The following is a 15,118-nucleotide window of genomic DNA, read 5'->3' as shown; positions in this document are numbered from 1 at the left end:
GAACCCTGTAAAGAAAACTGCCAATTTTGGCAAGAAAAAGGAGGGTGATGTACACTCTATCACCCGTCAGAATAATTACCCCCAATTTCCCCAAAATAACTACCGGCCATATTCCCCCTCTCATGGCCAAACCATCGCCAACATTCCACCTCCTTTCCCTAATTATCCACAAACACGCCCACAATACGCCCCACCCACAAATTTCCAACCAAGACCACCTCCTCCACCAACTCAACCACGACCACCACAAAATAACCCGAGACCTCCAAGAAATCCTGATCCACCCCTTCCCCTCCCTCTCAGTGAAATATACCGATACCTTGTCGGTATAAACCAAATCGCAGTCCCTTTAGACCCAATCCACCGCCATATCCTGTGGTATGATGCCACCGTTGTGAGTATCTGGGAGGAGCACAAGGGCATTCAATCGACAATCGGGGCACTCGGAGGAGAGTGCACGCCTAATCCGAACGGGTGGTTGAAAATCGAGGAATGGTTCCTCCCCAATGTCACCTCAAATCCACTGCCCAACCATAATGCGGGTAGTGGTGTAAAATGATCGAATCTAAGGGAAAGGGATCAACACCTGAAGTGGATGAGCTGGTTCCATACTTTGAGGAGATTTTTGCTATAGCAATGAGGGAAGGTTATCTTTCCCCCCAGGCAACGGGATTAGAGGAGAATACGGGGTGTCCTTACCATGGAGGGGCAGCTGATCATGAGCTGCGAGATTGTGAGGGGTTCAGGCAAGAGGTCCGGAACTTATTGTCTTTTAAGGGGTTGAGATGTCAGAAGAGGTCAAAAACGGAAGGGGAAGTGAACACCACAAGATTCAGCCAAACTGCTTCTACCTCCAAGCCCAGAATCACCTTCTCACCCCCAGTAGCCTCACCACCAGTAACAGTTATTCAGACTCCGCCACAGCTCCCCATCACCAACACTCATGCTGTCCCTTGGAACTATAATTTCCAAGTTTTTACTCAGGGAGCGTCAAGCAGCACATCCGCTCCTAGCCTCGCCTCACCTCCGGCACTACCAAAGCCATGTTTCGCTCCTCACGAGCACTTCAGGATGACTTATGCTGGACCTGCCAGCAACATCGCTCCCCAAACAAGTCCCCAGCCTATTATTGCAATAAAACCCTCTCCACCTGAGCAAGAAGTCAAGTTTATAACCCGAAGTGGGAGGTGTTACGGGAACGAGGAAAGAGAAAAGAGAAAAGGGAAAGTAAAGATGGGAGAGTCATCGAGAAACACGGAAGAGGAGGTTGAGAAAGCAGGGGAAGCAGAGCCTGTTGAGCATAGAGAAGATGAAGAACTGTTGCTCCAAATAATGAAGCAGAGCGAGTATGACGTGGTGGAACAGTTGAGAAAGACACCCGCTCGGATTTCGCTGTTATCGCTGATTTTGAGTTCGGAAGTGCACCGACAAGCCTTGCAGAGAATCCTGGATCAGGCCTTTGTCAACCCTGACATTACTCCGGGGCAGTTTGAGAAGTTAGTGGGACAAATCCAGGCATCCAGCTCTGTAGCCTTTTCTGAAGAGGAGGTAGACCCTGCAGGCTTAGGGCATAATAAAGCTCTGCATATAACGGTAAAATGTAAAGTCAGTATAGTGGCGAGGTCCTCATCGATAACGGATCATCCCTCAATGTATTGCCTAGCGCTACCTTGGCTAGATTGCCAGTTGACCAATCAGACATACGTCAAAGTACTATGGTGGTGAGAGCTTTTGACGGAACAAGGAGAGAGGTGCTGGGGGACGTTGACTTGCCAATCCAGGTCGGTGCATGTACTTTCAATATCACGTTTCAAGTGATGAACATTGAGCCAGCTTACACCATGCTGTTAGGGAGGCCTTGGATCCATTCTGCGAATGCTGTTCCTTCTACTTTGCACCAGAAGATCAAATACATTAAGGACGGCAAAATCATCACGGTGAAGGGCGAAGAGGCCATACTAGTCACCAAGCCGCAATCACTCCCTTATGTGGAAGCAGCCGAGGAGTCATTGGAAAGTTCTTTCCAGGCCCTTGAATTGCAAGATACTGGGAAGGAGGGGGCCATGGCTATGGTGGCCAAAGTAATGTCAAGAAGCGGGTATGAAGAGGGTAAAGGCCTAGGCGCCACTTTACAAGGGATTGTCAAGCCTATACATGCCATTCAGAAGATAGGCCGTTGTGGTTTGGGATATGAGGAGGATGCCCTCGTGGATGGGCGATTCTGGATGAGAAAAATGCTTCGGGATCAGAGATTTGACCAGAAGATAGGAAAGGTGAAAGTAGTCCCGAGAATCACGGAAATCTTCACTAAACCGGTCATTCAACATCCGGCAAGTACAGAAGAATCACCTGATGATCCATCCATAGATGTCATCCAACTGGATTCCTTGTATGAGGCCCTAACTTCGCCAATGGCTGAAGAGCAGGAGCTTGACAACTGGACAACGGAGGATATCCCCGTACTCAATCTCGAGTAAAGTACCTCTGGTTATCTACACTTGATCACTTTGTCCATGGTGACAAGTGTAATACTGTAAATGGACCTTTTCTTATGGCATTAATATTAATGAATTAATAGCGCATTTTTAATTCAATACTCTTTGTCTTTCCATCCTTATAACATGGTCTATGCTTTATTCCTTCAGGACAATTCATCAATTAACACCTAATAATCCAATAGACTCGTAAATTCCTCCGTTAATTTTGAAATCCCCATAACGCCATTACTTCAAGTAATTCGAGGAAGACCTTACGGAAGAAAGCAATGAAAAGATGAACCTCCTCGTGCCTTGTGAAGACGAAACGTGCACAATAAACTTAGGCACGGAAGAAGTAAAAAGGGAACTTAAGATAGTGGAGAGTGAGGAGTTGGGAGATATGATCGGTCTGCTTAAGGAATTTCTCGACGTGTTCTCTTGGAGCTATGATGACATGGTCGGTTTGGACCCTCGATAGTGACGCACAAGATTCCTTTAATTCCGGAACGATCCCGGAAGCGTAAATCGAGGAGAATGAATCCCGATACACCGCTCAAGGTTCGGATGAAGTCAAGAAACAAGATGACGGGTTCTTAGAAGTGGTCAAATATCCCCAATGGGTGGCTAACGTCGTCCCGTTGATGAAGAAAGACGGAGAGTCGTGGTGTGTGTTGACTACAGGGATCTTAATAAAGCTAGTTTGAAAGACGATTTCCCTCTCCCCCACATTGATGTGTTAGTTGACAATGCCGCGGGTTTGGGCAGATGTTCGTGTATTGATGGGGCATCAGGGTACAATCAGATCCCAATGGACGAGGAAGACAAGGATAAATCGCTTTATCACCCAATGGGGGTATTCGCTATCGGGTCATGCCCTTCGGGTTGAAGAATGCCGGCTACTTACCAGCGCAAGAATGGTCACATTATTCCACGATATGATGCATAAAGAAGTGGAGGTGTATGTGGATGATATGATCATCAAATCCCGGAGAGGAGAGCCACGTTCAGTGATAAGGAGGGTGTTTGAAAGACTCAGAAATACCAGTTGAAGTCAACCTGCTAAGTGCATATTCGAGCTAGATCGGGAAAAGCGTTGGGATTCATAGTAGCGAGAAAGGGATAGAAGTAGATCCGCATAAGGTTCGAGCTATTCAAGAAATGCCGTCCCAAAAACAGAAAGGGAGGTGCGCAGCTCGGGAAAATCGAACTACATTTCGAGGTTTATTTCTAATCTCAGCCAAAGCTGAGCCTATTTTCAGATTACTCGGAAAAACAACTCTACTCAATGGGATTCAGTTTGTCAAGAGGCTTTTGAGAAAATCAAGCGATTCACAAACCCACCAAGATTGGTCCCACTGTGTGTAGGCCTCGATCTGCATATGGCACCCAACGAATTCCATGGGATGTGTTTTGGGACAAGATGATGATACCGCCGAAAAGAGAGGGCCATTTATTACCCGAGCAAGAAGTTCAATGATTGTGAGTCAAGGTACTCTTCCTTAGAAAAGACTTGCTGCTGGCGTTGACAAAGAAATCGCCTTAAGCACTACATGTTAAATCACAAAACATGGCTCATCTCCGTGATGGACCCTATCAGATATGTATTTGAGAGCCCCTTCGTGCAGGAAGAATAGCCAAGTGGAAGGTTATACTCTCCCAATATGATATAGTCTACATGACCCGGAAAGCTGTGAAAGTTAGCGTGATTGCTGACCTCCTAGCGTAAAAACCCTATCCCGGATTATGAAGCTCAATTTTGAGTTCCCGATGAGCATATTAATGAAGTAGATCGCGAAGAAGGGAACCAGCCAATGTATGGGAAATGTATTTGACGAGCGGTCAATTTATCCGAACGGAATCGAGCCGCACTAGTATCCCCGTATGAAAGCACTTCCCAATAGCCGCTAAGTTGGGATTTGACGCACCAACAATGTCGCTGAATATGAAGCTTGTGTGATGGGTCTACATGCCGCTATAAAGATGAAAATCGAAAGTTGGAGGTGTATGGAGACTCGGCTCGATAATTTATCGAGTTAAGGGAGAATGGCAAACCAAGGATCCCAAGCTAATCCCCTATCGAAGCACTTCATCGGAGATGATCAAGGAATTCAAGAAATCTCTTTCACTCATCCGAGTAGAGACAGAATCAATTTGCGATGCCTTAGCTACTCCGGCTGTTATGGCTCAAATCGAAGAAGGACAGACGTTTCAGACGTTCAAGATTAAGGTAAGGGATGAGCCAGCCTATTGTCTCATGATTGAAGAAGAGCCCGACGGAAAGCCTTGGTATCATGACATCCTGGTCTACTGTAGAACCGGAGAATTCCCTTCGGGGGCAAGCAAGAATGAAAAGAAGATGATTCGGAGATTAGCATTAGGGTACTTTCCCAGTGGAGAGACCCTATACAAGAGGAGCGCCAACGGCGAATTACTGAGATGCGTAGATGCAAAAGAAGCTAAGAGAATCCTCTTTGAGACGCATGAGGGAAATTGTGCCACTCACGCCAATGGTCACATGATGACGAAGCAAATCATGCGACGTGGGTATTTTTGGACCACAATGGAAAAGGATTGCATCGAGTATTTCCGGAAGTGCCACAAGTGTCAGATTTACGCAGATCCGATAAATATGCCACCTCACAAGCTGTTCAATCTCGTCTCACCGTGGCCTTTTGCAATGTGGGGCATAGATGTGATTGGTCCCATCAATCCCAAGGCATCCAATGGGCACAGATTCATCCTTGTAGCCATCGACTATTTCTCCAAGTGGGTCGAGGCGACATCCTATGCTCACATCACGCAGAACACGTTTCTCAAATTCTTCAGAAACAATATCATCTGCCGGCATGGTCTCCCGAATGAAATTGTCACCGATAACGCCAAGAACTCAACGGTCCAAGATTCAAGGCCGTGTGATCAATACGTAATCCGACATCTCAATTCCTCCCCATACCGTCCCAGATGAATGGAGCGGTTGAAGCCGCGAACAAAACCTCAAGAGAATAATCCGAAAATGACAAATACATATAGGGATTGGCATGATATGCTTCCCTACGCTCCACGCATACCGGACTTCGTAAGAACCTCGACCGGGCAACACCATACTCACCGGTCTACGGATGGAAGTCGTATTGCCTATTGAGGTTGAAATCCCGCCCCTAAGAATTTTGAAGGAATCGAGGATCGATGAGTCGAATGGATCCATCAAGGTTGGATCGATTGAATTTCTTTGGATGAGAAAAGGTTAACAGCATGTCACGGACAATTATACTGAGAAGAATGGCGGGCATTTGATAAAACGCCCACGGGAATTTCAACCTGGGGACTTAGTTCTGAAGAAAGTACTGCCAAACCAAAACGATCCCCGGGGCAAATGGTCACCAACCTACGAGGGTCCTTATGTGATTAAAAAGGCGTTTTCTGGAGGAGCCTTGATCTTGACTCACATGGACGGTGAAGAATTCCGAGACTGTGAATGCCGACACTCACAAGAGATAATAATCAAGAAAAGGACAAAGGATGAAACCCGAAAGGGCGTCTTAAAAAAAATAAAAAAATCTTGGGGTGAAAACCCAAAAGGGCGTCCCAAGAACCGAAGTGGAGGAATAAGGAAGGGGGCATGAAACCACGGATAGAAAAGAGACCGTTACGACATGCAGCTTCAAAGAACTCGAAATAATGGCAGTTAAAAGACTTCAAAATTAACCATAAGGAATATGTGAGATCTATCCCTATGGCCTTTCCCTTTGAAAGTTTATCTTCGTTTTTTCAAGACCATAATAAAGTTATACTTTATTCCTTCCGCTCTTATTTTTCTGCCTGCCCGCTTTTAATACTGCCCTTTCTCTTTGTTTAATGTGCTATTAATTAGTTAAATTTTTGCCATAAGATTTGAATTCGAGAATTGATAACCTCACGTACTTTGCTATGAGATTTGCAGGGAATGACGGCCTTAAAAAAAAAAAAAAAAAAAAAAAAACTAGAGGCGAAACCCGAAGGGCGCTTCTAGAATTGACGAAGAGAAAGTGAAAACCCGCTAGGGCGCTTTACGTAGAATAAGTTGAAAGTCTGGAATGAAAAGGGGCATGCGAAAGAATGAAATCATAGGTCAGGTCTTGCAACTCCTCCTCCATTAATCGTCCGCCAAGTTATCTTGTTGAGTACACTCTTTCAGGGAATAACTTCATATGCCAAAGTCAGACTTGTTTTGTAAGTTGATTTTATTTTCCTGCAATTCCACCATCAACCTCTGGATCCTTGATCCAAGTTGATTTTATTTTCCTGCAATTCCACCATCAACCTCTGGATTCTTGATCCAAGTTGATTTTATTTTCCTGCAATTCCACCATCAACCTCTGGATCCTTGATCCAAGTTGATTTTATTTTCCTGCAATTCCACCATCAACCTCTGGATCCTTGATCCAAGTTGATTTTATTTTCCTGCAATTCCACCATCAACCTCTGGATCCTTGATCCAAGTTGATTTTATTTTCCTGCAATTCCACCATCAACCTCTGGATCCTTGATCCAAGTTGATTTTATTTTCCTGCAATTCCACCATCAACCTCTGGATCCTTGATCCAAGTTGATTTTATTTTCCTGCAATTCCACCATCAACCTCTGGATCCTTGATCCAAGTTGATTTTATTTTCCTGCAATTCCACCATCAACCTCTGGATCCTTGATCCAAGTTGATTTTATTTTCCTGCAATTCCACCATCAACCTCTGGATCCTTGATCCAAGTTGATTTTATTTTCCTGCAATTCCACCATCAATCTCTGGATCCTTGATCCAAGTTGATTTTATTTTCCTGCAATTCCACCATCAATCTCTGGTTCCTTGATCTAAGTTGATTTTAATTTCATGCAATTTACATTTCTGTTATCAACCTCTGGTTCCTTGATCTAAGTTGATTTTAATTTCATGCAATTTACATTTCTGTTATCAACCTCTGGTTCCTTGATCTAAGTTGATTTTAATTTCATGCAATTTAAATTTCTGTTATCAACCTCTGGTTTATAGATCTAAGTTGATTTTAATTTTCTAGGTCATTAACTTAGGTGTGCTTTAGTTCCCTAATTTCAAATACCTAATCGTCCAAAATATGAGTCGGAATCTTTACATAATTCCTATACGGAAATTTTTCCTTTAATAGAAATTACGTAAAGAGGGGCAGCTGTCGACACCATATTTTGGCCGATCCCCAAAATACTTTGAAACCGATCCCCGGTGCTAAGTTTCCTCGGAGTAGCTAATCACGTTTCCGATCCCTCTTTGGTAGGCGGTCACATTTCCGACCTCTCCTCGCAAAGACGTGAATCAATGATAAGTCCTACGCATCCCTTGAAACTCAGCCGATCTCTCAAATCATTTACCGATCCTTCAAACCCGTTGCCGGATTTCCGGACCTGTCAAGAATATTCCCGATCCCTGTTGATAAATGGAGTGAACTAGCACTAGATCTTTTCCTACCAGTTTTATTGCCGACCTCCTTTCCGAAAGTTTAAGAGCTAAAGTGTTGGTTCGATTCCGATCTTAAGTGTTCGAGTTAAATTTTCGGTCAAGTTCTGTTCAGCATTTCTTCCCTACCGATCTCATGTTCAGAGTGCTTTCCGATCTCTCATACTTAGATTAATAATCACATTTAGTTTTTGTTTTGCTGTGCTCATACAATCAAATACTCAGACAAATAATGGTTCAAAATTTTCCGATCACAATCATTCATTGAACAAAAGGCATTTCATTTCATGTCATAATTTGTACAAAGTTATTCGGCTGGGGGATCACCCCCAGCCTGATCTACATTTGGATCACTCCCTCTCTCCCTCTCACCCTCGGCTTCATCCTCACTATCTTCACCATCGCCCGGTGCCAGTCGTCCATCCAAGAAAAGTCTTCTTACGGGTAACGCCCCGGAGTGCGCCAAGAGATCCTTGTGAGCCTTCACGTAGGCCTCGGCTATTCCCGTCACCATCTCCTCATCCTCTCCTTAAGCTCCTTATCCTTCGCCTCGAGTTCCTCTATAAGTTGAGCGACCGAGAGGATGCATTGGCGTGAGCGCTGGACTTCCTTAAGAGCGCGGTCCTCTCGTCCGAAATACGGTTACGTTTCGCCAACCGGTCTTCATGGAGCTTTGCCCGCCCTCGACTGAGATATATAATCCCGAGCCGATGAGAGTTCGGATCGAGGGAATCCACTTCCGGTTCTTCTTCCCGATCTCCTTACCCAGGCGCTGAATCCTTTCCCGGATCATGGTCTGGTTCACCAGACACTCCACGTTTAAGCTCATGGTCCGAGTCAATATGTCATCAAGGCCACTCTGGGATAGCCTGTCCCGATCCTCCTGAAAGAAGATGGTAGACCCCAGGACTTTAGCAAAACCGGGGTTCTCCTTAACAGTTCGGTTATCCTTCAAGGAGTCGATCAGTATCTGAGCGCCCCGAGAGGAGGTCCTCCCAGAAGCTTGAGTAGGTCCCCTTTCCGCGCTTGGGACAACTGCAAGAATCTGAGGTCGCTCTTCCGATCTAGGAGGAGATCGGGTAGCTTCAGTGGTCGAGGACCCAAGGTTGGGAGGATCTCTTTGTATCTCCTGTGCTCGCGACTGTGTGTTTGGAGTCGTTCTGAACGCTTCATCTCCTTTACTTTCCGGAAGATCTCTCTTTCCTTTTTCCGCTTCCTATGACCTTCACCACCCGCCATACCTGCACGAAGAAAAGGTTAGTGAGATCACTAAGGTCGTGAGAATTGAGATATAGAAAATACCGATGCCGAGGTTAGAGAGCGGAAGTTCGCGGTCTTGGCCGGTGAGCAGCTGAACAGTCCAATGGTGCAGCTCGGCAGTCACCGAATCCAAACAAGAATACTTTTTAGTGGCAGCCTCACTCTTCAGATCCATCACTATCAAACTTTCCTCTTCGCTCAGGGTAATATGGTTCGGAAGCAAGGGTCCCTGGTACCACCAGCTGCGGGGGAAATCCTCAAAGCGGCTCGGATCTTTGCTCCTCACAATGAAGAAACGATTCTTCCAGTTCTTAAGGGACGAGGGCAGATCGGAAAAGAGCCCGCAACTAGGCTTCGCCTGAAAGAACCAGTGGTCATCGTCCTTTCGGTGAGTTAGCCGGTGCAGCTTGGCGAACACTTTAGCCGTAGGTCTGATTCCCTTAGCTCGGCATAGACCTCGGAAAGCTACCAAGATCCGCCACGAGTTGGGGTGAATTTGAACAATGGATGCTCGATGAAATTTTAAGACCTCCTTGTAGAAGTCATCCAGGGGAACCAAGGCGGCCTTTAATTGTTCCTCGTACACCATAACCATGTCGTTCTCTTCAAAGAAGTGATTGACACGAAGGTCGCCATGGCACTTGATTAGCTCGTATAAGTCGGGCCTAATTTTATATTCTTTTCTAAACGACCTAAGATATGATTCTCGAAGATCCGATCGTAGCTCGCCTATAGGAGATTCTCCCGCTCAAGGGCGCCAGACGCCTTAATGGTACGACCCGCCCGACTGGAGCAGGACCCTAAGAGGTTCGGGTTGCGTGCTTGGCGGGCCGCCTCTTCCTCATCGACGATGACCAAGAGAACTCAATGGAAGGAGGGCTCGCTCTCGACCTTCTCACCGCTCATTTTCAAAAGAAACAAAGAACTTAAACAAAAAGAAGATCAAAGTCCTTACAGAGTCTAATCGGTGTCTGAGAATCCGGAGAAAATGAGAGAACTTCGAAGCTATGAGCAAGAGACTGAAAATGAAATGAGAAAACAACTGGCTAACCCTCCCCTATTTATACTAGTCCGAGCATTTAATGCTCGCGAGGTTCTAGGCGGCGCATCGATTGGTGAGACTCGACAGCTGTTCTGACACTTTTCTAAAATATCCGAATGTTCGAGAGATCGGTTAATCGGAGATCGGCATAACAAGTTAAATATTTTGAATAAAGGATCACCAAGTGTCATTCAAGTAAAGAACCAGATCGGATAACCACCTTAGAGATCGGAAAATAATCAATGCAAAAAAAATAATAAGATGATAACTGCAAAATAAAGTCTTTATTTGCAAGAAGATCGGATTACAATAAAGGACTAACTACATCATTTGGGTGATCTCTAGAGATCTGATTACATTGACAGACTACATCATTTTGGCGATCTCTAAGGATCGGAATACATTGGAGATCTGACTATATCAAAAGGCCGATCTAAGGATCGGTTTACAACTGATCCCAAGGATACTCCCAGGAGATCCATGGATCAGTTTATAACTTATCCCAAGGATACTCCCAGGTGTTCTAAGGATCAGTTTATAACTGATCCCAAGGATATTGCCGACCGGATGCTTCATCCGCTGTCGGAACACCCAATGTGGATCAGGATCGCTGTCGGAACACTCAATGTGATGAGAAGCCGAATGAACTCAGTTGAGCAACTCGAGATCGGTACAACCGAAGCCCGCAATACGGATCGGTCAAATTCAGTTCTCTCACCATCGCCAATTAGGACCATCCAATCACCGGGATCGTAAATTTTCCGTCGAGGAAAAGGGAATTCCATCGGAAGAGGATCAAAACCACAGTTGTAGCCGGAACTTTCCCCGGAACAGCTAGAACCAAGAAACAAGGAGAAAGAGAAAAATCGAATGAAGGAAATGCCACTATCAACAGGTATATATAGGGAAAATGGGCATTTAATCTTTGGCGGAAAGCGGCGGGCGCTTGAAAATCGAGATGTAATTAATGCTTGGACCGAATCGGTGTCGATCAAGGGATAAAAGAGATCGGAGATAGGAGATCGGCATGAGAGATCGGAATGGGAGCTAGGGAGGATCGGAAGACAAAAAGAATAAGACAAATTCCGATAACCGCCGTCGAATCGAGCCGAGGTAGTTAAAGCGTGGCGACGAGATCTCCACCGCACGCCTAAGAATCGCATAATCTTTGACAGTGCGGTATGTCATGACAGATCCTGTACATCCCAATCCCCACCGTTGATCTCACTTGTAAGGATGAATCCGAACCCTTGGATCAAGAGAGAAGACGACAATACCAGCGTCTTTCACTCTCAGCCCCAGATCGTTCCGGACAAAGGATTCAAGACCGTCGGATTAAAAGAGGAAAAGGACAAATATTTTGAGAAGCGATCTCAGCCATTCGTTTTGATTCTCTTTAATTCTGAACATCCGATCATGTACTTCAAAATCGACCCTCCATCTCCTCAAAATGAATCGACCCTTCATGGGAGCACCGATTCCTATAAATACCGCATGAAAAAGCTGCTCAAGGGGAGGACGGACGAAAAAAGAAAGGTCATATTATAGCGGAAGAACTCAAAATTTCATTCGGTTTGTTATTACGCTACTTTGAAGTATTGATTGGAAAGACTTTTGAAACTAGTTTTCTCAAGTGTTTCTTGAAAAGGATTTTGAACACTGGAACTCTACATTTCCAGCTTGTTCATCACCTGATCACGCCTTCACTTTCAACTCTTTCTCATCTCTCTTTTCATCCCTTCTGTTGGAGCTCAAATCCCACTCAGTTGTTATCTTGACCTAATCACATCATAGCTAGGCTCCCTCCGATTCACGGTGAACATCAACTCTCGAGCTAATCAGTCCAGCGGTCTTGTTTCTAGTGGCCACCCCACAATTATTCCTCTGATTCAGCTCCTCCCTGTAAGAGCTCACGTCATTTGTTATATTAAGTGTTTGCGTTCATTTCTTTCGTAGTCTCTCTGTCCTTTTTACGTATGTGATTTTTCTCCAAGTTCATCTCGTGCAAAGAGACCCGAAATGTTATTCTCGTGTCATCTCTTTAGTGATTAGTGTGCCTTTTATTAATCTTCGTCATTTCGAATACAAGCTTTTACGGTTCCTAGTAGAGTGTAAATGGTCGTAAGACGTGGTATCGCAACCTAAAGATCTCTCTTAAAGGGAAAATCTGAATAATACATAAGGAAGATAGTCAAACTATTAGGTGTATGCAGCGATTCGGCAAAGATGCCATAAAATGGAAGTAAAAGAAGCGAGTAGATTGGTCATAAATAAATATTGGTAAAATAAATACATGAGAGGTCGGTAAATCAGGTCTCATTTTCCGTCTAGCCGAAGGATATTGATAAGTCCTATCCCCAACCTCTTTAAACTTCAGGATCCTTATCTCTAGGTTCTTAGGGCACCAAAATTACGGAGATCGGAAAAATACCTTTCGTGCACCTTTCTAATTTAAAAGAGATCGGAGGAGAGTTCTTATCAGGTCTTAACTCAAATTCTAATAAACATTTAAAAGAGATCGGAGGAGAGTTCTTATCCGGTCTCAACTCAAAATTTTATTAAATAGGGATCGGAGGAGAATTCTTATCCGGTTCCCATCTCGAAATTTTAATAAATACCTAAAAGAGATCGGAGGAGGACCCTCACCCGACCTCCAATTAGAATTTTAATAAATAATCCAGTAGAGATCGGAGGAGAGTTCTTATCCGGTCTCTATTCAAATAAATATTAAGAAGAGATAGGAGGAGAGTTCTTATCCTATTCTCACACCAAATTTCAACCCGTATGCAAGATAATCCCAAAACCTGAACAATTAAACGCCAACTCACTAAGGCTGTCTCATTTACTTATGTATCTGGGTAATCCTAATTAGTGAAAAATCAAACATTCCTTTTACCAAAAGGATTAACATTCCCACTATAGCCCTTCTAACTAATTTATAAATGACACAAAATTAAATCTACTTACCCTTGTTAAGGGACGAGGTGGGGTGCCTAACACCTTCCCCACGTTAATGGACCGAACCTAGAATCTCTGTTTTGAAGTGGTTTCATTTTTAATTTAACTCCCTAAATGGTTTTCTTTAGTTTCCCTCAAAACTAAGGTGGCGACTCCTCACTTTTCCCACTTCGGTGAGTGATCGTCCGGGCGACCGCAAAATCCCGTTGCGACAATCATCATAATGATAAATGGGAGCTCAGCTCCCTCATCCAGTCCATCAAACATGCATATAATAATTTTACAGGTCCACAATAATAATTTAGTTTACAGACCCAAATCAAATAAACATTTCTAACACATGTAAAAATTCTAGGAGTAAATAAAATTACACAAATATTGATAAACAACCTGCGAGGAAAGGAAGCAGGTTAACCTCAAAAATATCCTCCTGTGGCCTGGAAAAATATTGAACAGGAGTGAGCGTTCGACTCAGAGAGTAAAATATCAATTTTAACCATAATCTCTATAACTATCTAAAACTAATGCACCCTGTAGAGTGAAATGCAACATCAACAACATTTTCACATCATAACATCAAAAAGGTAAATTTGGAGCACTCACGCACCCTGTAACATCAATCATAATATATGGGAGCTGATCCCCTATATAGCTCTCTTAAATCCAACCTGATGCCAGCGAAGAACTCAGCTCGGACTTCCACTTAATAACCAAATCGGGGTCCCAGCGAAGAACTCAAGCCGTGTCTACCCCGAAGGACCGGGTCCCAGCGAAGATCTCAAGCCGTGTCTGCCGTCCTATCCATAGTCCACACCACATCACACGCGCCAACGCACATACGCTGCTGCTCCAAATTACCACAACAACATCCATGGCACGCTAACAGTTATGAATGCAACATAAATCGTGCCTAGAGTTTAACTACATAAATATATGCATATAAGTGATGCATGGGCATGCTTGAACATATAATAATATCGAAATTACAATTAAAATTAATATTTTACTCACAGACTTGTGATGGTCAATGAGGCGGTGGGCGGAGGAAGAAAGGCATCGGCTCACGACAATTTTATTACAATCATTTAATAAATTTGACTCAATACAAACAAAGAAAAGATCAATACGTCTAAGTCGTGTAGAAAATCGCGAGTCTCCCTATACCTAGGACCTACCCAACTGCAAAAGGGCTCAAAACACACTTCTATATTCAAAATCCATATGTCCACAACTCAATCACATCACACAGCCCCTCCTGGGCCCACCAAATCAATCATCCATCACAACATGTAAAATTTCAATTTAGTCCCTATAATTGATCATTTTTGCAAAAACTGCCCAAATAAGCTCTAAAAATACAAAAACTTTGCCCATGGTCCTTAGCAATATTACTAAGCTATTGCAAAAAGAATCATAATTTTCTAAGCTACCACGAATATTTTATGGATTTTTAATCCTATTTAAGCACTAGAAAATTACGAAAAAGCAGGGTTCGGGTTTACCTTTGCCAATTCCGATTTCGGGAACGCGCTCGGGACGTCTGACAATGGGGGGCTAGCCAAAACCTCGGTCCAATTCGGAGACTTTTCCGTAGCAGTGCATGCGCCGAATTTATGACACTGGTCAACTGTTGAATTTCCGCGAATCGAGGATACCTACATGAAGCCCATAACACGAGGGTTAGTACATAAATTTTTCAGAATTTTCTAAGCTCATTAAATGCTCGGAAAAAATACTGCGAAGTTCCGTGGGACCCACCGAAAAACGGTGTCGGAAAAATTTGAAATTAATGTCGCTGCGAAGCTCTCGACGAGTGGAGCGTGCTGGTACTCTCGGTTTTCTCGTGGGATTCACGGTTTTCGAGAAATCTAGCCCAAAGTCGAAATGGGCTAAAAACTTTCCGAGCAAAAATTGGACAAA

The sequence above is a fragment of the Hevea brasiliensis genome, chromosome 17 (assembly GCF_030052815.1).
Source record: "Hevea brasiliensis isolate MT/VB/25A 57/8 chromosome 17, ASM3005281v1, whole genome shotgun sequence".
Taxonomy (NCBI): domain Eukaryota; kingdom Viridiplantae; phylum Streptophyta; class Magnoliopsida; order Malpighiales; family Euphorbiaceae; genus Hevea; species Hevea brasiliensis.
Note: the sequence above shows the minus strand (reverse complement) of the source record.